The following is a 23,281-nucleotide window of genomic DNA, read 5'->3' on the forward strand; positions in this document are numbered from 1 at the left end:
AAGCCCCCCCGATAGATTTAATGTAGCCGATTGTGCGCTTTTGAAAAAAAAGAGTAACTGTTCGGTGTGAGTTAATTTTGGATTTTTTCAGCATCTCCCTTTTAGGCTTTGTGCCGCATTCTTCTAGACAAATGCGTATTCCATGTGGGCCACTGTTCTGCTAAATGCTCTCAGTTCTCCTTTTGCAATCAAGATTATGTTGCTAAGGAGATTTTGCTTTTATTGGTGCCATTGATTTGTGTTAATACGTTTTGAATACCTCTCGGTATTCTTCCGCAGACAAGGCCAAAAGAAAAACTTCCCCGAGTTCCCCGATTTACATTACAAATGGAGCGGTGGTGTAATGAAGCCGATATAAAGTGGGCAGTTGAAAAGGGGGCTAAAGAAGGGCACTCAAGTGAGAAATGAAGAAATGTGCCGAGAGCGGCTCGCGGGACGCCTCCCGGCCCAGCTGCGGGACCGCAGGCCCGGGCCGGCGCGGGGGCAACGGGGAGACCCCGCGCCTCCGTCCATGGAGACCACCCACTCTCTGCGGCATGGATCTGCAGATTACCGCCGCCGCAGGGACCCGGGACCCGTCCCGCTGATGGGGGTACCGCGGGGGAACCCCGCGGTACCCCCATCAGCGGGACGGGCCCCGGGTCCCCGCGGCGGCTCGTTGAGGTGGTGGTCTCACCTTCCCCCTACCAGCGGTACCATACTGTTCTCCTTGATCACCACACCGCCATGAGCAGATGGTCCTGAGAACCCACCCGAAGCTTTGTGGTGCCCACGGCGAGGGGCTGGTGGGGAAAACCCCAGACTTTAAAATAAAGAATGAATTTGAAACCACTCAAAGCCTTTTCGCCCTCATGTTCATTGACCTGGTTTCAGGACGTGGTTTAGCAGGCATGGTGGTGATGGGTTGGTGGTTGGACTTGATGATCTCAGAGGTCTTTTCCAACCTTTATAGACAGCTGATAGATGGTTCCACTGAAGACAAGCCCCGGGAGAACATATCCATGGGCAGGGACCTCCCTTGGCTGCTCTCGCTCTTCCATGTTTCATGGATGAGCTCCTGAAGGACTCGGAGACCTGGTAAAAGGAAGAACTTTACTCTGAGGGTGATGGAGCACTGGAGCAGGCTGCCCAGAGGGGTTGTGGAGTCTCCTTCTCTGGAGATATTCAAGACCTGCCTGGACAAGGTCCTGTGCAGCCGGTTCTAGGTGACCCTGCTTTATCAGGGGGTTGGACTAGATGATCCACAGAGGTCCCTTCCAACCCCAACGATTCTGTGATTCTGTAGTTTTTTATGTGAAAGAATTATTCAGAGGACACTCACACCAAACAGCCAAAGGATGTTCCCGTCTTCCAGGATCTGCTGTCACAGAAACCTTCTGCCTGTGGGGATCTAAACCCCTGCCTGCTGCTTGGTGTCAGGGTGGCATGGGGAACGCCTGGATCCACGTCCACGAAGGAGGCAAAGGAGCCTTTGCTGAGTGATGTCTGTATTTTGGGGCCAAGCTCTTTTCAGTGGTGCCCAGCGACAGGACAAGGGGCAATGGGCACAAACTGAAGCAGAGGAAGTTCCGTCTGAACATGAGGAAGAACTTCTTCCCTCTGAGGGTGACGGAGCCCTGGCCCAGGCTGCCCAGGGAGGTTGTGGAGTCTCCTTCTCTGGAGATATTCCAGCCCCGCCTGGACGCGGTGCTGTGCAGCCTGCTCTGGGTGACCCTGCTTGGGCAGGGGGTTGGACTGGGTGACCCACAGAGGTCCCTTCCAACCCCCACCAGTCTGTGATTCTGTATTTGCAAAACACCTTGGTGGTTGCACTAAAGATATTTGGAGATGAGAACTTGTGTTACGCAGCTCCCCGGTGTCACCATGAAGCAGTACGAGCCCTGCGCTTGTAAACGAGCCGGCATAGTGGCTGGCTTCAGGCACATCATCTAGGTTTTTGGTTTTCCCTCGACATGGGGAGGTGACCCGAAGCCTCACGGTGTCGCCTGGCTTCTGATCCAAAGGAGCAAACATGTTTTGAAGTGGACAGGGTTGCTGTGCCGCTGGCGTTGGGACCGGCGGTCCGCTTGACGTTGTGTACTGCTCGCTGCGGAAATGGCCCGTTGCATTGCTGCAGGCTCACCTTGCTGCTCCGTGTCCTTCAGAGGTCCTCACCCTTGGGCTGTCGGTCAAATTAGGTATAGCGTAAGCTTTTCTTCTTGGACTCTCACTCTGCAGTGAGCCCCTGGCAGCAGGGTGGGAGCTCGGGCTTGCCGAGTAGATGGGAGGAGTGGGAAAGCTTGGCCTCTTCACTCGCTCTCTACGTGACCTTTGGAGGACTCCGGGTAGGAAGTGACTTATTCCTGTCTGTGTGCCTTTGAAGATCTGGATTTTGATTACTTATTTAATAAAAAAGAACAGAGGAATGCGTAAGTATAGCTATTCTGTCCAAACTGTGCAAAGATCGTTTTAGCAGTGGGTCTTACTCAGGGTTCTGTGCTATTCTGTATTAATTTCAGAGTTCTAAGTGAAATCCTTCATGGTGTTTCAAGAGCATGTGCCCAAACACATTAATGTGCTTTTTCATACCTTTTCCAGCACGCTCTACGGAAAGCGCCTGGTTTTATATGAGATAATGAGTTTTGAGGTTAATGAGGATAGGGCCCAGAATTCCTACTGTATTGTGTGCCATGGAGTATACAGTAGAAATAAATTAAGAGAGGCGGACAGTGTTTCAAAATCCTCTTTCATTTAGGGGTTTTGTTTAGCATGCAGAACACAGCCACATTACATGATTAGCTGATTTTAATGAGTGTCCTCTAATCAGTTAAATGGAAGGGTGTGGAAAACCGAAAAAGATTATATTTGCAGGGACAGTCTGTTGATGTTGTTATACCTCAGCTAAGAGGATGCTTGGCATGTATGATGCATCGAAGAGAAAACCGTGGAAGGCCAAAGAAACCTTGAAGACAATTGGATCCAGCCCATTCTCCCTCTCCCCACAATGCAGGCTCTGATGACTTAGTATTTTAATTAATGTCAACCCTTACCATCAGCGCTCATGGGAACAATCGTTAAACCAACACAAAAACATTTTAAACGGCTGGCAGCCTACCAGATACTGAGCTAAGCATTCCCATGGTAGGGTGGATGGTTTCGTAGCCAATTCTGCACCGGATTAAATATGTTCTCTAGTAGTACTGGCTCGAAAGGCTATTATTTTCATAATAAACAATGCAGTATGGTTTCTAAGCTCTTCTATTTTAAAATGTTTTTATATTTGCTTCCCAACGCTAGTATCGATGTTATTTATATGGATGTGGTTGAATTTTACTAGTTGTTGTTACTAAAACTTGTTTTCTTTTTTCTCCTTTCCCCCCCCTTTTCGGTTCCCTTGCTGCTAAACCAAAACCATTTTTTTTTTTTTCCTCTCAGATAATTCACATGGTCAGACACAGCCTAAACCAACAGTTGGTTTCCTATGTAGCTCTAGAAGTTGCTGGCCAAGTGAATTTTAAAATTGTACTTTTAGTTTTGTATTACTTTTGCCCAGTAGGAACTGGGTCACATCTCTACCTAGCAGGTACTCCGCTGCCCTCGCCGCGCCGATATTTGCTTTCCAAGTGCAGTAAGTAGCCTGAGCTTTCTCATTCCTCGAAGGCCCTTTTTTTTTTTTTCCCCTCTTCCCTCCTCCCATCTTCTGTGTTTGCTGTTTGCTCAAATTGTTTAAACATGGAGCTCAATGACAGGCTATTAGTGCTGACTGGAGCCACACATAATGTGGCCACATGTTGTGTAAGCTTCACAGCTCCTCCGCTAATTCGCCTTGGGCCTGACCTGAAATACCCTGGCTGTTCCCGCCCTTAGCCCTTCCCCGGCAGAGACAGACACTCGGGTGACGCATCCATCCCTGAGGTCTTCTGCTTTGGGGCCGAGCCCTGCCCCGCTCTCTGCCCGGAGGTAGGGCCATGGCAGGCGGCGAATCTGCCCCAGGAGGAGAGGACAGAGCCGGCCGTGTTGGAAGGACGAGGGTGAAGATGGCTCTTCCTTCTCTTGGTGTGACCCGTCAGGACCTATTTAGGGCTATGAGGGTGATGAGGGGACTGGAGCATCTCTCCTGCGAGGAAAGGCTGAGGGAGCTGGGCTTGTTCAGCCTGGAGAAGAGAAGGCTGAGAGGGGACCTTATCAGTGCCTACAAATATCTGCAGGGTGGGTGTCAGGAGAACGGGGCCAGACTCTTTCCAGTGGTGCCCAGCGACAGGACAAGGGGCAACGGGCACAAACTGAAGCAGAGGAAGCTCCAGCTGAACACGAGGAAGAACTTCTTCCCTCTGAGGGTGACGGAGCCCTGGCCCAGGCTGCCCAGGGAGGCTGTGGAGTCTCCTTCTCTGGAGATATTCCAGCCCCGCCTGGACGCGGTGCTGTGCAGCCTGCTCTGGGTGACCCTGCTTCGGCAGGGGGTTGGGCTGGGTGACCCACAGAGGTCCCTGCCAACCCTGACCAGTCTGTGATGCTGTGGGAGTGCAAGCCTGCGGTCGCAGCGGCAGGCAGCGCGAGAGGCACTGCTCTGCTCTGCCCGTGGTTGCGCGAATCCCGCTGACGGCTCCCTGGGGAAAACACAATTTCCGTAGAAAGTCTGCGGTGAGGAAGGAAGACGGCAGGGAAAGCCCAGGCCAGCAAGTGGAGAGTGTTCTCCATTACGCTCTTGTCATCAGGATCTCTGATGCCACTGTGATGGGCACGGAAAGGAGGGAGATTTCGGTCAAGGGGTTAAAAAAACCCACCAGGCTATTTAGGAAGAAGACGAGGATGACAAAATACATAGCGGGAAGCTCAGAGAGTTTATTCATTAGAAGAGGTGCTTATCGGACAGAAAATAAAGGAGGCTGGAAGGTTCCGAGCGGCAGGAGGTCAAAAGATCAACGCGGATGTGTAGCACTGGTATCCAAAAAAGAAATTAGTTGGAGAAACGGATTTCTGGTGGTGCAGTAGATTAATTAGGAAGAAGAGTGCGTGGTAGATTAGGATTGATGGGTTGGTGTGGTTGATCAGAGAAGGGAAATAAATAAAGGAAACCTTAAAAAGGCTGTGGAAGCCCCAGCAACAGTGTATAAATGGTGTTAAAAGAAGACTGTAAAGCCCAGAACAGACTAGAAAAGGGGAAGAAGAAAGTTTTGGGAGGGTGGAATTTAGGAGAACATGGAAAAGTAATGCTCAGAGAAAATTAGCAAATTATGAGCAAGGGAAGACAAACAGCACAGAAAGAGGAAATTCTGAAGAACAGGAGGATAAGGATTTAGAGGTGAAAATGGGAGAGTTCCGTGAATTAAAACCATGGGAGGGGAAAAACCGAGGTGGTCGCAGAGAAAGGGGGGGAAAAATGGAGCAGGAGGAGCATACGCACAATGTACGGTCTCTTTAGGAATGCCCGTGAACCTTCTGCAGTGCAGACAGCTTTGGGAACAGCAAACCCCGCGATCACCAGCTCTGTCTCCCTCTATCCATCCCTCTATCTATTCATAGGATGAAGATGGATGAAAAATTGGGATGCTTCTCACCGCTCGCGTTTAACGAATGCGCTTCTGCACTCAAACGGCTTTTAAGCTGCAGAAGAACTCTTGCCCCATTTTATTCTTCCTTCTGCCTCCCGTCACCCTGCAACGCTTCCAATGTTCAGTCCCCCGTCTATCTTGGAGATCAAGACCCAGAGCACGCTCTTCCGCTCCGTTTTCGGGTCCTCGTCAAGCTTTTTCCCAGCCACAACCTGGATTCCCTGACGCGGGGCGATACGAGTAGCAGGGGAGGCTGCATTTTGCCCTTAATAAGCTGCTGCAAACATCTTTCCCCATTAAATTGTGATTTCTTTTCCTGAAGATGAAGGGGGGTTTTCAAAAGCACTGGGATGATCTAAGGCTTTTTTCCTGCCATTCAGTTTATGACCTATAATACAAATGCAGGCTGTAAAGCCTCCAGTTGCTACGCTGTCCAGAAAGTCTCTGGCAAAGTCATCATCTGTTTCATAAAGGTGAAATTTGCTGCAGACAGATGAATAGAGTTTCTCTAGCTGAGGCATATAATTAGAGCAACAGGATTTTCACGCAAATTCCTCCCTTAGGAATAATGAACAAATACGCAGAACGTAGCGTGCCATGCGAGACCACGAGCTAAGGACAGATGTTCAAAGGAGCTAGAAAAAAATCGAAGCCAGGCAGCTAAAAGCAGTTTAGAGTTGATGTAGCCAAGACTGTGACAAAGATCTTGTCTTTCCTGGAAATGCCTCTATCAAGTGTGCAGTGGTCGAATTTACAGAGTAAATAGGTGTTCTTATTTATGTAGGAAAGCTTGGTAGTTCCAGATTAGGACAGTAAGCTTGTTTTCCTACGTGCTGTAGAAACACGCGTGCTCGAGGTGGGCCCTGCTTCGGAGAACGTGCGAGTGGTTAAACAAGGGAGGCGAACAGAAAAGCTGAATACGAGCAAAAGACCTTGTTAGCTCCCCGAGAAGCAACGCTGCTGCTTCAGCGTTTCAGCCGCGCCAAAGCTGGCCCTGCCTGTCGCTGCTGATGCATACCAAGCACCCTCTGTCACCCCACAGCAAGCATTTAGGGGGGGTGGGGGGGTGGTCATCAACAGGATTCCTCTGTGGGGTTGGTTGGTTTTTTTTTTCCCCCTTCTGAGAAGCGATTGTCTTTCTCAGGTCTGGTATGAATAAAAAGAAAGAGTAAAACCGGCACAGCAGACACAGAAACCTCAACTTTGGGGTTTTCTCCCCAAAACACGAGGCACCTCGCCCCCAAAATGTTTTGCTTCTGTCTGGCAGCGCGGGGCTGTCTTGCTTTCCCCCGTTCAGGTTAGTTGAGTGTTAAAACTGATTTGCAAAGATTCTTTTTCTTTCCCCCTAGTCAGCAGAGAACTGACTCAGCATCCCAACAACAATGCGTTTAGAGCAGGCATTAGTTCTGAAAATGTTGTTTCAACTCTGTGAGAGACCACGGCAACAAAGATAGGATGAAGACCTTTGAAGAAACCTTTGAATACCGTTTAGAAGCAGGAGAATGGGTAGGAAAACAGAGGGAAAGGGAGCAGGATTCATTTGCTTCTTAGCGATGCTACCGTTTTAAGGGGCAGTACTAATTCCTATAATAGATTTCACTCCTGGGCGAAGAATGTCACCGAAAAGCCCCGAATGAGTGCCACTTCCCATTGAGATAATGTCTAGGGTTGGACCGAGGGGTTCCCCCCCGCCCCCGCCTCCCCCGTGTTTGTTTTGACAAGTAGATTCTTTTGCTTTATCTCTCTTAAACAGAGAGAAGTTTTAAGGCTTAAAGATTTGAGCCCTCTGAGAAATCAAAACTTCAGTCTTTGAGCTTGCGCTAAGTATATTTACTCAAGGTTTATGACAAATCCCACAGAAGCAAGGAGAATGCTTAACGCAGTTCAAATAGGCTGGAACTTACCATCTAAATAAGGACTAATCTACTGCCTGGCTGCGCTTCCCCAGGAGGAGACCCCACCACTCCCAGCCTAAAACAAAAGAGGACCTGGGGGAAATGGAAAGTCTGAAAATCCTCATCGTCTGTTCCTGGGTTGCCTCCTTTTTAACCGGCGTTTCAAAAGTTACGCCCGCTCGTGACAAACGCGCTGGTCAGGTATTGCAAGTTTCATTCCTCTTACGGTTTTCAGTCCGTGCTAAGAAAATCCTGTAATGCTTTAGCTTGCTCTAGCTATAAACGTGGAAGAACTTAGATCAAAGGAGGCTGTTTTAGCAGCTGTCTTTCAAGGCAACGCGTGCAGCTCTCTTGGCAGCTTCAGCTCGCCAGGTCTGCAGAAAACAGAAGTCTTCGCAAAGTCTTTGCGTGTTTGAGGTGTCAAGAATATCGAGTATATTGCCTTTGCTTAGTGCTTGCTGGGAGCTCAAAGCCACGGTCGGGCAATAAAAAAGCCCTGTGGCAGGAACCCTTAATTTAGTTCAAAGAGATCAGAATGATTGCTTTTGTGGGTTTTTTGGGGGGTTTTTTTAGTCTTCATAATCTGCCTTACCCGGCTATTTGTCAGCAGAAATAGAACTTTATTTTCTTGGATGACTGTGGCCTGGGATTTGTTACAAGGAGAAAAGGAGGGACTGTTGCTCTTTTTGCTGAAATGGAGAAGAAGGACTCCCCTCCCGTTACCTTTTCACCGCCAGGGAAGTGAACACTTCCATTATGCCGGACAATAAGGAGCAGAACTAGCAGGTGGTGACTGCTACTAAGAAGGAAGTTAAGTAATAGCCGTACTCGAGCGCTTTCTAAAGGATTACTCTTTATCGGAAGGTTTGTCCCCTATCTGGGCACCGTTGGAGAGAAAACAGAGGGAGAAAGATGAGAAGGTGCCCATTAGTTACAGATTTCCCATCCCCTCCCCAGCTCCACGCACGTCCACACGCTGCCCGCTGCCCTCCTTTTGCTGCCCCAACCTGCTCAGATGACTCCAGCAGATGACTGGTGAACCCAAAAGGATAGGTCCTTTCCTTAATCCTGTCCCTGCTCCTGCTCCCCTGCTCGGAAAAAGGCCAGCCTTTGCCTTGGCACGCCGGCTGGTGGCCCTGCGAGCTGCTGCTTGCCTGGCCAAAAGGAACATTGATTCCTCTGGGGTGGGCTTGTAAATGCAAGTTCTCTACCTGTAACAGCGCTTCTTGGCAGGGAAGGGAAAGAAAGCCATTATTGCCATTTTCACTGTGGGAATTACTTAAACATTATCTGATAGATGTCGATAAAAGGCCTAGATTTGCCGAAGGGATGTAACCGTGTGTCCCAAACCCTTCTTCATAAAGCACCACAATGTTAATTCTCCATCATGAAAAGAATCACAAAACCATAGAATGGTAAGGTTTGGAAGGAACCTTAAAGATCATCTCGTTCCAACCCCCCTGCCCTGGGCAGGGACCCCTGCCACCAGCTCAGGGTGTTCCAAGCCCCGTCCAACCTGGCCTTGAACACTTCCAGTGATGGGACATCCACAGCTTCTCTGGGCAACCTGTGCTAGCACCTCACCACTCTCATTGTAGAAAATTTCTTCCTTTATATCTAATCTAAATCTCCCCTCTTTCAGGCTGGTCCCACTGACTGCAATATCTTATGGACTTCATCGTTAAAGGCAGGAGTAGTTCTCCAAATCCTCAGGTAGATCACAGTTTGAGTGACGCTGTTGGAAACCCTCAGTTTTTCTGTCTCTCACGCTTTTCTCTGATCTGGAGTCAACAGTGACACGTCTTCCAGGGATACAGATGCAGAAGTAGATGAAATTTGATATTCCAGTCCCAGAATCACAGAATCATAGAATGGTTTGGGTTGGAAGGACCTTAAAGATCATCTGGTTCCAGCCCCCCTGCCATGAGCAGGGACATCTTCCACCACACCAGGGTGCTCAGAGCTCCATCCAACCTGGCCTTGAGCACTGCCAGGGAGGGGACAGCCACAACGTCTCTGGGCAACCTGGGCCAGTGTTTCACCACCCTCCTGGGGAAGAATTTCTTCCTAATATCTCATCTAAATCTGCCCTCTTTTAGTTTAGAGCCGTTCCCCCTTGTCCTATCACTACAGACCCTTGTGAAAAGCCCCTCTCCATCCTTCCTGACCCCCGTCAGACTCCTGACATCTCACAGGCTACCCAGGGGAGCATGAGGAGCCCAGGCACTTTGCTGAGCTGGGGCCCAGAAGCTGTCCCGTTGTGTTCGCTGCTTGTTGTGCAGGGAGGAGAGCGAGCGGTAGACACAAAGCGGTACAGCACTGCCCCACGTCTTGCCGAGCTAGCTTGCAGAGGTCTTGCATGCCTTCTGGAGTTTGCCTGCAGGTCAAAGGTACCTCTGCAGTATTTTGTAGGCTTTTTTTTGGAGGGGGTGTCTTTTTAGACTATGCCGCGTGGTGCTGACATTTTTGAATTCTTGGATCAATACAGGGCACGGCATTGCTTCGTGCCATCAACTGCAGTTTTTCGGGTCACCCCCCGGACTAACGCGATTCACACAAATTAGGTATGACCCCCTAGACCTTGCTATACCACCAGCATGCCCTGCAAGCAGAAAAGGATATCCGAAAGATCACCAAGTACAGAGCCCTCTCAATTTGCTACAACTTCTCCAGGACAAAACCTTCTTTTAAACACTGTTTGCTCCAGCCATTTCAGTACCACTGTTTGCTTTCTTATCTGTTGACGTGGTGGCTTAGCTTCCTCGGAACATTTTTGTCTGAAAGATCATTATTTTCTTTTCCAAGCGTCCCATGAACAGACCGATTGTACTTCATCAATTTTAAATTTTGACCATCTGCCAGTTGCTTTCAAACCTAAAGCCAATCAAAATTTAAGGAGATTCAGAGAAGAGAGAAAGAGGAGCACATCCACTTCAAACAGGCTACCCAACTGTTTGTTGCTGTTGTTTCATTTTTGTCTCAGGCTTCATAATGGTGGCTTTCAGCATCTTGGCTCTGTTTAGGAGGCTGTGTTTAAAAGGCAGGGCTGTGTCTGCCCTTCCCCAGGCTGCAGGCACACAAGTGGGCTGCTGTGCCGGTCGTCGTTCGCCTTTGGTCCTCTGCTGACTCCGGAGTCTGGCCTGAGGAGCAACTGCCAGGGGAGATGCCATCTGTGTTTATGCAGAGGGACTTCACTTTCACGGCTGCTGATCACAGAATCACACAATGGTTGGGGTTGGAAGGGCCCTCTGGGGATCACCCAGTCCAACCCCCCTGCCCAACCAGGGTCACCCAGAGCAGGCTGCACAGCACCGCGTCCAGGCGGGTCTGGAATATCTCCAGAGAAGGAGACTCCACAGCCTCCCTGGGCAGCCTGGGCCAGGGCTCCGTCACCATCAGAGGGAAGAAGTTCTTCCTCATGTTCAGCTGGAACTTCCTCTGCTTCAGTTTGTGCCCGTTGCCCCTTGTCCTGTTGCTGGGCACCACTGAAAAGACTCTGGCCCCATCCTCCTGACACCCACCCTGCAGATATTTAGAGGCATTTCTAAGGTCCCCTCTCAGCCTTCTCTTCTTCAGGCTGGACAAGCCCAGCTCCCTCAGCCTCTCCTCGTAGGAGAGATGCTCCAGTCCCCTCATCATCCTCATAGCCCTCCCCTGGACTCTCTCCAGTAGCTCCTCATCTTTCCTGAACTGGGGAGCCCAGTACTGGACACAGCACTCCAGATGGGGCCTCACTGGGGCGTGAGTAACGTGGCTTGGGAGCACCGTATAATGTCCGTGGGTTTTTATGGGCATCAGATTTTGCTTGTTTTTACAGACTACAGATAAGCCTGGTCCTCGGTTACAGATATTTGACGAGTATGACTCAAACCTAGCTGCATGTCAGGGAACTGATAAATGCCATTAGTACCTAGAAGAAGAAGAAACTGAAGTTTCCTCCTAAAAATCGAAAACCTCAACAGAAATCTCAAGAAACGATGTAAGAACCTACTGCTGTATCTCAGTTTTTCAGGCCGTGCTGCTTTACCGACTCCAGGGTCTGCATCTCCCAAACCAAGACAGAAATGTTTCATACGGACATCTTTGATTTTCTTCAGAGCTGCTCGTCTTTGTGCTCGTGATTGCTGTGTTATATACCAAGAATTTCAGTGCTATTCCCTGGAGACTGAGTACTTCAGAAAAATACTGGGTTTTGAAGGTTTTGAAGAGGTGCTTTCTTCCTTCCATCAACAACGGGAATGGTTTGGAAGGTATTATTTTGGCTGTAGAGGAAAAAACAAACAGTAAAATGGAGTTGCTGCTTGTGTAAATGTGAGATGGGCTTTTGCCGTATTCTTCATGATGAATAAAAGAGTTTGGCAGTAGACAAAAGACTGACATTACTAGTGGTTTGCTCATGAATGGTACTGGTGATGAACGCTGCCGTTACTCCAGTAGTCAAAGGTGACAACACGGACTTACGGGGTTCCTTTTTGGGGCCATAGGAAATAGAAAGTAACCGAGGCAAATGGGTTCGCTCTGTGCTCCACGTGCTTGGACAGTGGCAAGGCAAGAAGGAGTGCTAGGAGACAGTCTCAGCTCTGATAAGTCAAGTTCTGTATACAGGAGGCTTGCATGCGTGCTGAAAGAGTGGAATCAAAGTGGAAAATTAATTTTCAGGAGTCAGCTTAAGCCAGAAGACTGCATCTGTGTCCTTTGGGGGAGGAAAGAAGCGCCCCATCCCACTGCTGGGAAGAGCCACATCCCATGACACTGGGAGGGGTGGTGGATACACCAGAAGGCTGTGCTGCCATTCAGCGAGAGCTGGACAGGCTGGAGAGTTGGGCAGAGAGGAACCTGATGAGGTTCAACAAGGGCAAGGGCAGGGTCCTGCAGCTGGGGAGGAACAACCCCAGGCACCAGTACAGGCTTGGGGCGGACCTGCTGGAGAGCAGCTCTGTGGAGAGGGACCTGGGTGTGCTGGGGGACGACAGGGTGACCATGAGCCAGCAGTGTGCCCTGGCTGCCAAGAAGGCCAATGGGATCCTGGGGTGCATTAAGAAGAGTGCAGCCAGCAGGTCGAGGGAGGTTCTCCTTCCCCTCTACTCTGCCCTGGTGAGGCCCCATCTGGAGTGCTGTGTCCGGTTCTGGGCTCCCCAGTTCAAGAAAGATGAGGAGCTGCTGGAGAGAGTCCAGCGGAGGGCTACGAGGATGGTGAGGGGACTGGAGCATCAATCACAAACGTTCTCCTTTCTTGGGTGTTCCCAGGGTGTTGTCTTCAGCTTCTCTGCCGTCAGCATGCTGGCGGTTGAAGGTGTCCTTCAGGTACTCCTGACCCTCCCTGTACAACATGTTACATTATTTTCTGCAGGAACTACGGTGTCTAACACAGGAATTGAACTCTGGAAGACATAAGCAGAAAGTGATGAGTGCCAACGAAGGGTATAACCCTCGTGGTTCAGGCTGTAAGCCAAGGTAGATCTGCTGCAACTGTACCTGCTTCGTTTTCCTAGGAAATCACTGTAACGCTCCTTAGTTTTTCGTAGTGTTGACACAGTTTAAAAGAGAAATGGTGGAAGAGTACAAAATACCTAGCAAAGTGAAGGGAGTGTGATTTTAGTTACAGTTTAATTTTTAGTGTAAGAAATGAAATACCAATGATCGCAAAGTGTCTCCTGAATAAGTATTTCTGTATTTAAACTGATAGTTGTGGGATGCTGTTTTGAAGTGCCAAGGTGGAAAGATGACTAAAGCTGTAAAGTGTCTAAGACAGTGATTTATATAGGTCTAAAAAACACCCAGAAGGAGACAACTTTTTTGCATAGAATTAGTGGACCTCTGCTGAGGGTAAAGAAGGCTTTCTTCCTCTTCATGAAGCTTTGTGTAATGCGAACAGACTTTGTATGGACAACGCAGACTGCTGGAGGGACAGAAAGGCTGGGTTTGTTTTCTTTGGAAGAGTCAGCTTTAGCCTGCCTCCGACAGAACGCAGCCGGGTTGTCTGGGCTCTTGTTCGCTGTCTCCACTGCTGGGGCTCTGCGCTCTGCGTTCCCTTCCCTGTTGTGGTCGCTGTGGCCGTTGATAGCATCGTTAAGCACAGTAACACAGTTCAGAAAAAAACAGCAACGAGGTACCAACTGCAGCAAGAATCAGACAGGAATCTGTGATATTCCAAGCAGTGCAGGGTTCTTGTCTAACTGTATGACCAAGCTAACTAATAAGGCGTAGCTTTTACGTTTTAAATGCAGGGCTACTTTTAACCAATATTCAATATATCCTTGCTAAATGAGGTTTTTCAGTATTGTCTGGGAAAGTACCCTCTAAAGTAACTTTATAAACATGTTGTCAGTAACTGTATGAGAAATCTTAGCGTGCTTTTACTTTTGTGTGAAGTACAGAAATACTTTTAGATGTAGTTATGCGTTATGAGTATGGCTATCTGATGGGGATGTACGACGAGGCGAGCTCTCATTAGTATCCACATATTAAGAAACAAAAATGTGTGAATCCTCCACTTACAACCTTGATTGAAGTTAAAGGTTGCCAGCCCGCATGGACCACCAGCATCATCTAAAGGAGAGAAAAGCAACAAATGTTTAAGCCATTGAGCATCCCACCCACGCTTCCACTCATTAGTTCCACTCAGCCTGTACTAACACCACGGCTGTGCATCAGCAGTGCGCTGCGACCATCTGGCTAACCCCAGAAAGACATGTGGGCAGCTGAGCTTCAAAGGTAAATAATACAGCGCTTACAGCTGTATCGAGCCGAAGAATGGAAAACAGCTCTCCTAAGTTCATCTCCTTCCACGGAGGACCGCGTGACCTGGGTTTGACAGGATGATTTTAAATGAAGACGCTTGGTCAGATTTGCATGTACTTCCCTGTCTCTTTGAAAAATGTGCTGTACAGCTGATTATAGTTAAAGGGCATCAGTTATGGCGTGAATCTCTAGGATGGATTAGCAGGCGGATATTCTTGCCTTGCCTAGGGGAAATGAGGAATACGCTATGGAGGTAAAAGATGGGAAAGTTACCCATGACAGTTCATATGATCTTTAGCTTCCTCTTCACAGAATCACAGAATGACAGAATGTTAGGGGTTGGCAGGGACCTCTGTGGGTCACCCAGCCCAACCCCCTGCCCAAGCAGGGTCACCCAGAGCAGGCTGCACAGCACCGCGTCCAGGCGGGGCTGGAATATCTCCAGAGAAGGAGACTCCACAGCCTCCCTGGGCAGCCTGGGCCAGGGCTCCGTCACCCTCAGAGGGAAGAAGTTCTTCCTCATGTTCAGCTGGAACTTCCTCTGCTTCAGTTTGTGCCCGTTGCCCCTTGTCCTGTCGCTGGGCACCACTGGAAAGAGTCTGGCCCCGTCCTCCTGACACCCACACTGCAGATATTTATAAGCATTTATAAATGTCTATAATTATAAGATATATCTAATCTATTATAAGATTTATCTAATATAACTGTTCCTAGTAAGCACTACATAATTACTGTGAGCTGTTGGAACTCTTTATGGAGATGTCTCCTTTAACTCTTGCAAGTGTCTATCTGCAGTGTTTTAGAAAATAGTTTTGCAACATTTTAGAAAACAGTTTCGGACAGAGAGGTGGAATATTTTTATTAGAAGTCAAGGGCATGTATCCCATCCAGCAAGGAGAAGTGTTGCGTTGCTTCCTGGATTACTCAGTGTCTTCACTTCCCGCTTACCTGATGTGAAACTAACGTGTTCCAGAAAGCACAGAGTTATTTGAGCATCTGAATTCCTACAGAGAGCATGAGGGTGAAGTGCTTTTTAATCGTTTTGACTCTACAAATGATGCAAAACCGAGTACGTGGAGGAAAGACTTACATATTGGGAAGTGCACTGCTTCATTCATCACCCGAAGAATGAACTGTGAATCATGCATACAAACTGAGATCTGATTCTCTCTGCCTCTCGGCCACGGTATTATTTTTCCCCCCCCATTCATTTTATGCCTAAGAGGAAATGACTTGTCTTCTCCCTGAAGGGAGCACCTTCTCGTCATCTGCTTTGTTAAATGATTCCAGAAGATTAATTCTCCTAATGAAAGAGTGGTCGCAATAAAGATGCTGAATGCGTACTTACCACTAGCAGAGAATAAGGGTCATGCAGAATAGTCCACAAAAATAAAAGGAAAAACGCTTCTCACATTTTAAAGGGTAATCCTGCTGTTACCTGCGTATTTATGACCGTGGTATCATATGGTCCTGAGCAGATCATAGTGCTGTGAGCTTGCAGTGGTTTTACAATTACCTGGTCAGCCACCCTGGTGAAGTATGCATGTGTAAATGTTCTTTGTACAAATGACATTCCCAGTGACAAAGTTGCAAATAGGTCATTATACAGGCAAGGTCACTCCCTACACGTAACCAAGAAGCAGTTCTTAATACTTTGCTGAGTAATCTTTTTCATCTCAACCCATTCCTTTTCTGCTAAGCTCCATCATTAGCCATACACACGGCAACTACAGATATATGACTATGTGCTGGGAAGATAAAGGGCAGGAAGAAAACAATTCCTCTGATCTTTTCTTATTGCCCCCATCTGCAGGGTTCCCTGGAAGAAGCAGATGGAATGAACAAGATAGGCAGATCCACCTCCAGGCTGGCTTTCCGCAGTCATGACTATCACCAGGCCCTCGCTGGTGTTTCCCAAAGAAACCGTGCCTTGCTCCCGCCTCCAATTTCAGTCTCTTCTGCTGTGAAAATGCACTTTTTTTTTGTACCGAGGAGACCCTCCCTTGACCCTCAGTCAGGCTGTTTGTCCAGCTATCTCACTGACGGCCTTTTAACCCCACACCTTCCTCCACCATCGCTTGCTCGCCCCCCAACCCCACTTCACTCCACAAAACCCTACGACCCTCCTTCTCCTCGTTTGCTCTGTAAAGGCGGCTGGGGTGCTGGACCCAGCTGCTTCTCCTCTCGGAGGTAATTGCCAGCATTTCTACAGCTGCTGCAGGGCTGGGGTTATAAATGGCTGCTGGAGGGGTGGCTCTGCTTTCTCCTTTCTGCTTGCTTTCTGGTCTTGTGTGCTGATGCCTACTGGCAAAGCAAGGAGTGTCTAGCTGATGTGAAAATACCTCGGTCTGAAGTGCTACTGGTTTTTCAGAAAGCAGGAGGGGATTCATCGCATCGGCAGCAGCAAAGGTACTGGTGAAGGGCTGGGGTTTGTCCTGAGGTGTAGATGCTAGCTTGTTTAGGAGGTTAACTTTCAAACGTTTTCATGACTTTAATTTGCTTTAGAAAGATTTTGGTCACAGTTGAACTCTGTCTGAATAAAACTGGAGGGATTGCTGCCTGGTGATTGATGTATTTTATGTGGTTGAAGTTGTGTAAAATGTGAGTTGAAAGAACTATGTTAAAACCACCGAGCCAAGCAGTCAGCAGATCGGCTTCAAATTGCCTGTGTGGCTGTAGTTTGGCTTCTGAGTGCACACTTGCTGTGACACTCTCTAGTGATTTATGGTTGTGTACTGTTTATTTTCCACTTCATCCTTGCTCAGAACACTTCTAAAAAGTACTTTAAGCCATTTAGTGTTAAATCTTGTTTTGTGTCAGGACTTCAGACCAGAGACAAAATCCAATGTTCCCAGCAGTATTCAGTAGTTTTGGCTATGATGTCTTTGCTCCTGTCTCGCGACAGCAGGTTTTAGCATGGGGTTCTGCTGCCCTGCTAGAAAGTGTGTCCATGTGCTGGAGGGAGGCCGGGGTCCCGTGGGTTAAAAATCCAGACTGTAAATACACATTGAATGCAATGGGCGCATTAAAGCTTCGAGGTGATTCTGTGTGAGAAATGGCTTCTGCTCTGCTGGTTTAGAACGTGGACGAATTTGTTGTATGGCTCTGTACACTTGCTCAGTGGATATCTTGGCCGGGACGTGGGATGCTGCAGGGCTGGTTTTGAGAAGAAGCTTTGCTTATCCGGAACTGCGTGTACATCTGCAGCTGCTGTCTTCGTTTAGTTGTGTAAAAATAAAGACAAGTTAACCTTCTGTAGTAGACAGGCTCCCCATAGTCTTTAATTCTTGAAGCCTGGATCCTAGGGAGGTCCTTCTGCCAGAGCCCCAGGGAGGTCCTTGTGCAAGAGCCCCAGGGGAGCTTTGGAGGGGGTTACAAAGTGTAGTAAGGGTGCTGTTACACCTGGATGCCAGCTGAATTGATGGAACTGGAGGCCTGTCCTGGTGGGGGAATCAAGCTTGGGTTTATGTGCCTTGGGGCTGGGAAGCGGGACAACCGCAAAGAGCAGTGCTCCCGTGGTTCACTGGTCTGATGAAGAGGAAAATTCACTGTGCCCCTTTGATATTTGATTTCTGATTTTCTTCTGTTCTGTTTTTCTTTAGCCCTTGTTATATTAATTTTTTTAAAATGGGACATGTTTTACTGTAGGCCTTGACTGTTCTTAAGATAATGGTGTTTGGGTGAATGCAGCAGAGCTCAGCATGCCCTGAGAGATGGCTTCGGTTTGGGGGAGCTGCTGAACACCAAAACAAAGAGCTGCCGTGAGCGATTTTGTGGAAGCCTCGTGTGCCGTGCTCAGTCACAAGTACAAAGGAGCAGAGGGAGCTGGAAAGGTGCACTAAGGACCTGGCTGCCTCCTCCTGTGTGTTAACCAAAATGTGTTCGATACACTCAAGTTTTATGGCAGTGACGGGGCGGGATGGCTGTGGGTTTAAATGGCACAACAGGGTCGGCTGACTGCTGGTCCCACCAGTTTGAACAATTAATAGTGAAGTGCAGCAAGCTTTTAAGAAATTCTGCTAAGGGAAGAAGGATTTTTTTTTTTTTTATTTTACAATATCTAAGTCTCTTGTCTTGTGGTCCTCTTTTTCTCGTAACACCTCTGTATTGATGTGTTTACTTTGGAAAAGGGCAAAATGTGTCTTCACGTGGGAATTCACAAAGTAGCTTGCACACAAGTATTTTGTCTTAAATACTGGATAGTAAAAAATACTTCCATTGGCTTTAAGTGGCCATTCTCACTTTTCTCTGCATGGACTCATCTGGCTTTATAAAGGAATATTCCCTGCCGATCCCTTCATTCTCGGTAGCTTATAACTGTGTAATTTTGCTTTCTCTTCCTTTCACAATAGAACACGAAATTGGTATTGAGCTCCTGACATTTGTTTGCACTGACTTATTGGTATCTTTTTGTACAGGAAGCTGTTTCAGGAGCAGCACTTGTGTAAGCTGAAACATTCCTGGAAATGATAGCCACTGTCTGATTTTGTACATTGGTCTGGAAATGGTCTAACTGGTGCTGTGGGCAGGTGTCTTGTCCTCCTTTATTAAAAAAAAAATGAGTATGTACTGCTTGGTTTTAGGTTGGTGTCCTTTTAACTCTCAGATCCCTGAAAGTATGTTTTATTTTCCCCCAATAATTGTGATCTGGCAGCATCTTCATTTGCTGTGTGTGAACTTGCTGCTTTGTGATACTTCAAAAGATAAAGGAAAATTAATTATGTATTAGGTAAATGGGTGTCTATGAGGAAAGGCTGAGGGACCTGGGCTTGTTTAGCTTGAAGAAGAGTAGGCTGAGAGGGGACCTTATCAATGCTTACAAATATCTGCAGGGTGGGTGTCAGGAGGACGGGGCCAGACTCTTTCCAGTGATGCCCAGCGACAGGACAAGGGGCAACGGGCACAAACTGAAGCAGAGGAAGTTCCAGCTGAACACGAGGAAGAACTTCTTCCCTCTGAGGGTGATGGAGCCCTGGAACAGGCTGCCCAGGGAGGCTGTGGAGTCTGCTTCCCTGGAGATATTCAAGACCCACCTGGACAAGGTCCTGTGCAGCCTGCTCTGGGTGACCCTGCTTGGGCAGGGAGTTGGACTGGGTGACCCACAGAAGTCCCTTCCCGAACATTCTGTGATTTTTGTCTTCTATGGAGTAGATCTGTGAAAGGAACACTTTCAGTTCTGGATCATTTAAATGTAACTTGGGCATTTATCTATTGAAGTTGGTGCAAACCAGTGGTAGTTTCACTGCAGTGTATGTGTATCTAGGTCACAACGTAATGTGGCGCTCAAGTTGCTATTCTAGTTGATTATCTTTAAAAGCTCTGGTTTTAAGTCCTAAAAGCTACTTTTTGAAGTATGTTTTAATGGTCTTGTTTTACACTATTTGAAACTTTATGCAAGGAGTGTCAACGCTGTGAAAAGTAGTATTATACATTAGTGTTACCTATAAGCACAGGTTAAAGTAATCTGTAGGTATATCTAGTGCAACTTGCCACCTACTGTCCATGTATCTGTGTGAATCAAGTTGCTTGAAATAAAAGGCTCCTTTTCTCCAGATGTGTACCTCTGTCGGTATAAATCAGACAAATCCACCACTGGGGAGAAATGGGAATTAATCTCTAATATCAAAACACGAGTAGCTGTGCTGTCAACCACAGCGTGCATCTGACTAGTGAGTAATTCTTAGGTAAACGCCTACTTGGGAATATTGCAGGCAAAGGCCCTTCAAAAGAAAAACCAAACCCCAAACTGTGCAAATGTACTCAATTCTCCTATTTTTGAAATCAATTACTTCCATGTGTGTTAAGAGAACCATTTCTAGGTGGACCTCCTGAAGTTATTCCAGTATCAGTCACTTCCAACTTATACAATACATTATCTCAGCTGCGAGTATATGTCCAAACTGACCCAGGACTGCACAGTCAGGACCGCTATATAAGGAAAACTTGGTGGAGCAAAGAGAAACAGATGTTTCCTGCCTAGAAGCGTGAAGCGAGTTAGTGTGTTGGGAAGCCATCTGAAGTTAATGGAAGGACATCCAGGGTTGCTGTGATATTCTCCCCAGGCAGCTTCAGGACAAACGATTTTGATTTTCAGCAGCTTCAGAAGGGAGACAGCATACTATGGAGGTGCAATTGCAGAAGCAGAATGGGAGAGGGAAGGTGAGGATTATTAGGTCAGGAATCGGCAAAGAGTGACAATGAGTAGGTGGAGGTGCCCACCATGGCGGACGGTGGCATGGGCTGCAGGATGGTGCAGGGGCTCAGGTACCTTTGCTGTTAGGATGCTGTGCTGTGGTGGCTCGTCAGCTGCTGGTATTGAACTTGGCTGCTTTGCGTGCCTCTCCCTGACCTGAAGTGTACTGAGAATCCTTGAAAATCTGGACTAAGGAGTCTTATGGCCATAGAAACAATAGAAGAAACTAAAGGGGGGGGAATAATGCAGAAGGCCAGCTGTTTCTCCAAAATGCAAGGCAGCTGTGGCCTCTCCTCTGTCTATGTGTTTCCTGCTTCATAATGTCCCCTGTTCATAGGTTCCTCTTTTTCCCAAGGCTACTTCTGCGGCTCCTGGGCTGCTGTTAGAGCATCCTGCAGGTTTGGTATTAACAGCATCACCACAACTCTCTGATTTCAGATTCCAAGCTAGAGTAAGTGTCTAGAAACAGAGGTTCAAACCCCTGATGCGTAGCACAGGCTGAAATCTGCTTATCCCACTTACACAGAGTGTGCCATGGATGCCTGTTTATAAGCCACCCCCAATATATTCACTCTCCAACATCTCAGAATGCACAGAATATTCAGAGTTCCTCTGGTGATGCAGGAAAAGTTCATGAGTCAACAAGACATGAAGCTGTGCTTTTGTCCTGGAACAGCAAAAGGCTTGTTTTCCACTCCTACTTTTACAACAGTTCCTGGATTTTATTGCATGAAGAATTTCTGAAAGACGATCCTTTAATTGCCACGGAACTTACTGCTTAAGTTGATGCAGCTTTTGGTTTTTCTGGAGGGAGTGTTTACTCCAGGTTATTCCTGTGACAGAAGAGCGTGGAGGAGTGCTGGGTTCAGGAGAGGTAACTCTTGGCTCCATCGGTGCTGCCTGGGGCTCTTTCCTGAAGGCTGTTTGCTGGAAATGGGAAAATGAATAGAAAGATAGTGGGCAGATCAGCACCCTATAATCACTGCTTGAGCTGATTTCTAATGAGTTTTGGGAGTCTGTCAATCTTCTGTTCGCACAAGGCTTCCCGAGAGAGACTTTACAAAGTGAAACCAAGGAAGGAGAGAAGTTACTGAAAGCCTATGTGTGAGAGTTTTTATCCAATTGATTGATTGCATGGCTTGCAATTATACTTTGAAAATGGTGACAAGAAAAACTGATACAGTGGTTTTGCTGGACGGTCTCCATCCAGAATGAAGAGTAACCTACTTTGACTTTTTTGTGTTATTTTACTGGAAGAAAACTCTTTCACTTTTATAAAGCAGTCAGGCAACTGTTACTTTCATTGATTCGTGGTCGCTTCTGGTTTTGGGAGCTGAGCAGTAGGTACATGGGGAAAATTGTACATTGTAGCTCTGTTGAAATGAAGTCTGATTTAGGAGTAAAAACAGGGGTTTTTTGTTTGTTTTATCTATGAACACTGGAGTGCGTTTGCTTTAGTCATGCTGCACTGCATAAGGAAGAAAAGGTTACAGTTGGGAAATTGCTTAGTGGGATTAAGAGGCTGGGAAACAGTTATTTTTAGACTCAAGTTTTCTGTTTTTTCAATATTTGTCTGGGCAAGAAAACTGGAAACGAATTGAACGCTGGGGATTTGTGAAGAGAGGAGGCTGGTTGTAACATCCTCATGGGACTGATGAAGTTTCGTGAATTGCTACCACTCGTTTGACTTGTGCAGTTTTCCAGGGAAGGCCAATAGATGTGAATGCACTTTTAATGAGCTGCAGCTCTCCACTGCTGTTACCCCCTGTGCCCATATGACCTGTAGGTCTCCCACCCCCGTAGTAGGGAGATAGCTACCTCTGAGTTAGCTGGTCTGTGCAACTCCAGAACTGTGTTCGCTGGAAGATTTCTCTTTTCAACTGTTCTATAAAATAGGCAGGAGCAGATGGAGCATCCGTCAGGTTACGGAGTAAGAAGTGGGTGGGAGGGGAGGCGGTGTGATGGGAAAATACCCACCTTTATTTCTGACCCTGGCTTCTCAGCAGTGCAGCGAGCAACTGGATCCCAGTAGACAAGAGTTCTGAATTTATGACAATACTAAGCTTGATATGGTGCAAATCTAATAAAACTTTCTTACAGCTAACTAATACTTCAAGAAAAATAGAGGCAAGAGCAGTGTCTGGTAACTTCCATTTCCAAACCTTGATCTATTGCTGCACAGCCACTTCTTGTTCTCAGCACAACCCTATGCACTGTTATGGTAGGTCCATCACAGTCTGTTTTCCGCTTCTTCTTTTCTCCAAGTCAGTGACCGAAGACATTGGTGGCTTTTGGTGGGAAAAGCTTGTATTTGGTTGAAATGCACTGTACTTTCTCCTGCAGGTTTATTCCCGGGGGTTCTTGTGATCTGTAATCTTAGGATGGACAATATAGCTGCTACCTCAATGGGGTTGGTGGTGGCTGCATTTCAAAAGCCATCCTTTCCCCAGCTGCAGTCAGGACAACTCTGGGGTTCTCCAGCTATTCTCTGCTCCTGTTTTCTAGGGTGTGACAGCTCTTCTCGAGTAACTGAAGAGCTTATTTCTGTCTTCTGATTCCTGAAACTTCTTAAAACGTTTGTCACTTCTGCCTGTGAGCCCGCTGAGAAGGTATTCCTATAATACAGATAGAATTAACTTATCAAATTCTTAAATATTCCAGTGATTCTTCTACTAACTAACTTGTTTTCCCTGGCATAAGAAGTGCATACATAACTAGCAGGAAAAATTCCCCAACTGAACTCTACTGGGCTGTCCAACCCTCAGTGGGGAAGTTGTTACAGCAGCTTTTAGAAGTTCATCGTTACTGGGTGGGATATGCATCACCCATCCTGATGACAGAAAAGAAACATTAGGGTGTCAGTATGTTGCTGGTGGTTTTATGTTGGAGGTAGGGGCACAAACCTGATTCCACCTCAAACT

The sequence above is a fragment of the Opisthocomus hoazin genome, chromosome 5 (genome assembly GCF_030867145.1).
Source record: "Opisthocomus hoazin isolate bOpiHoa1 chromosome 5, bOpiHoa1.hap1, whole genome shotgun sequence".
Lineage (NCBI taxonomy): Eukaryota > Metazoa > Chordata > Aves > Opisthocomiformes > Opisthocomidae > Opisthocomus > Opisthocomus hoazin.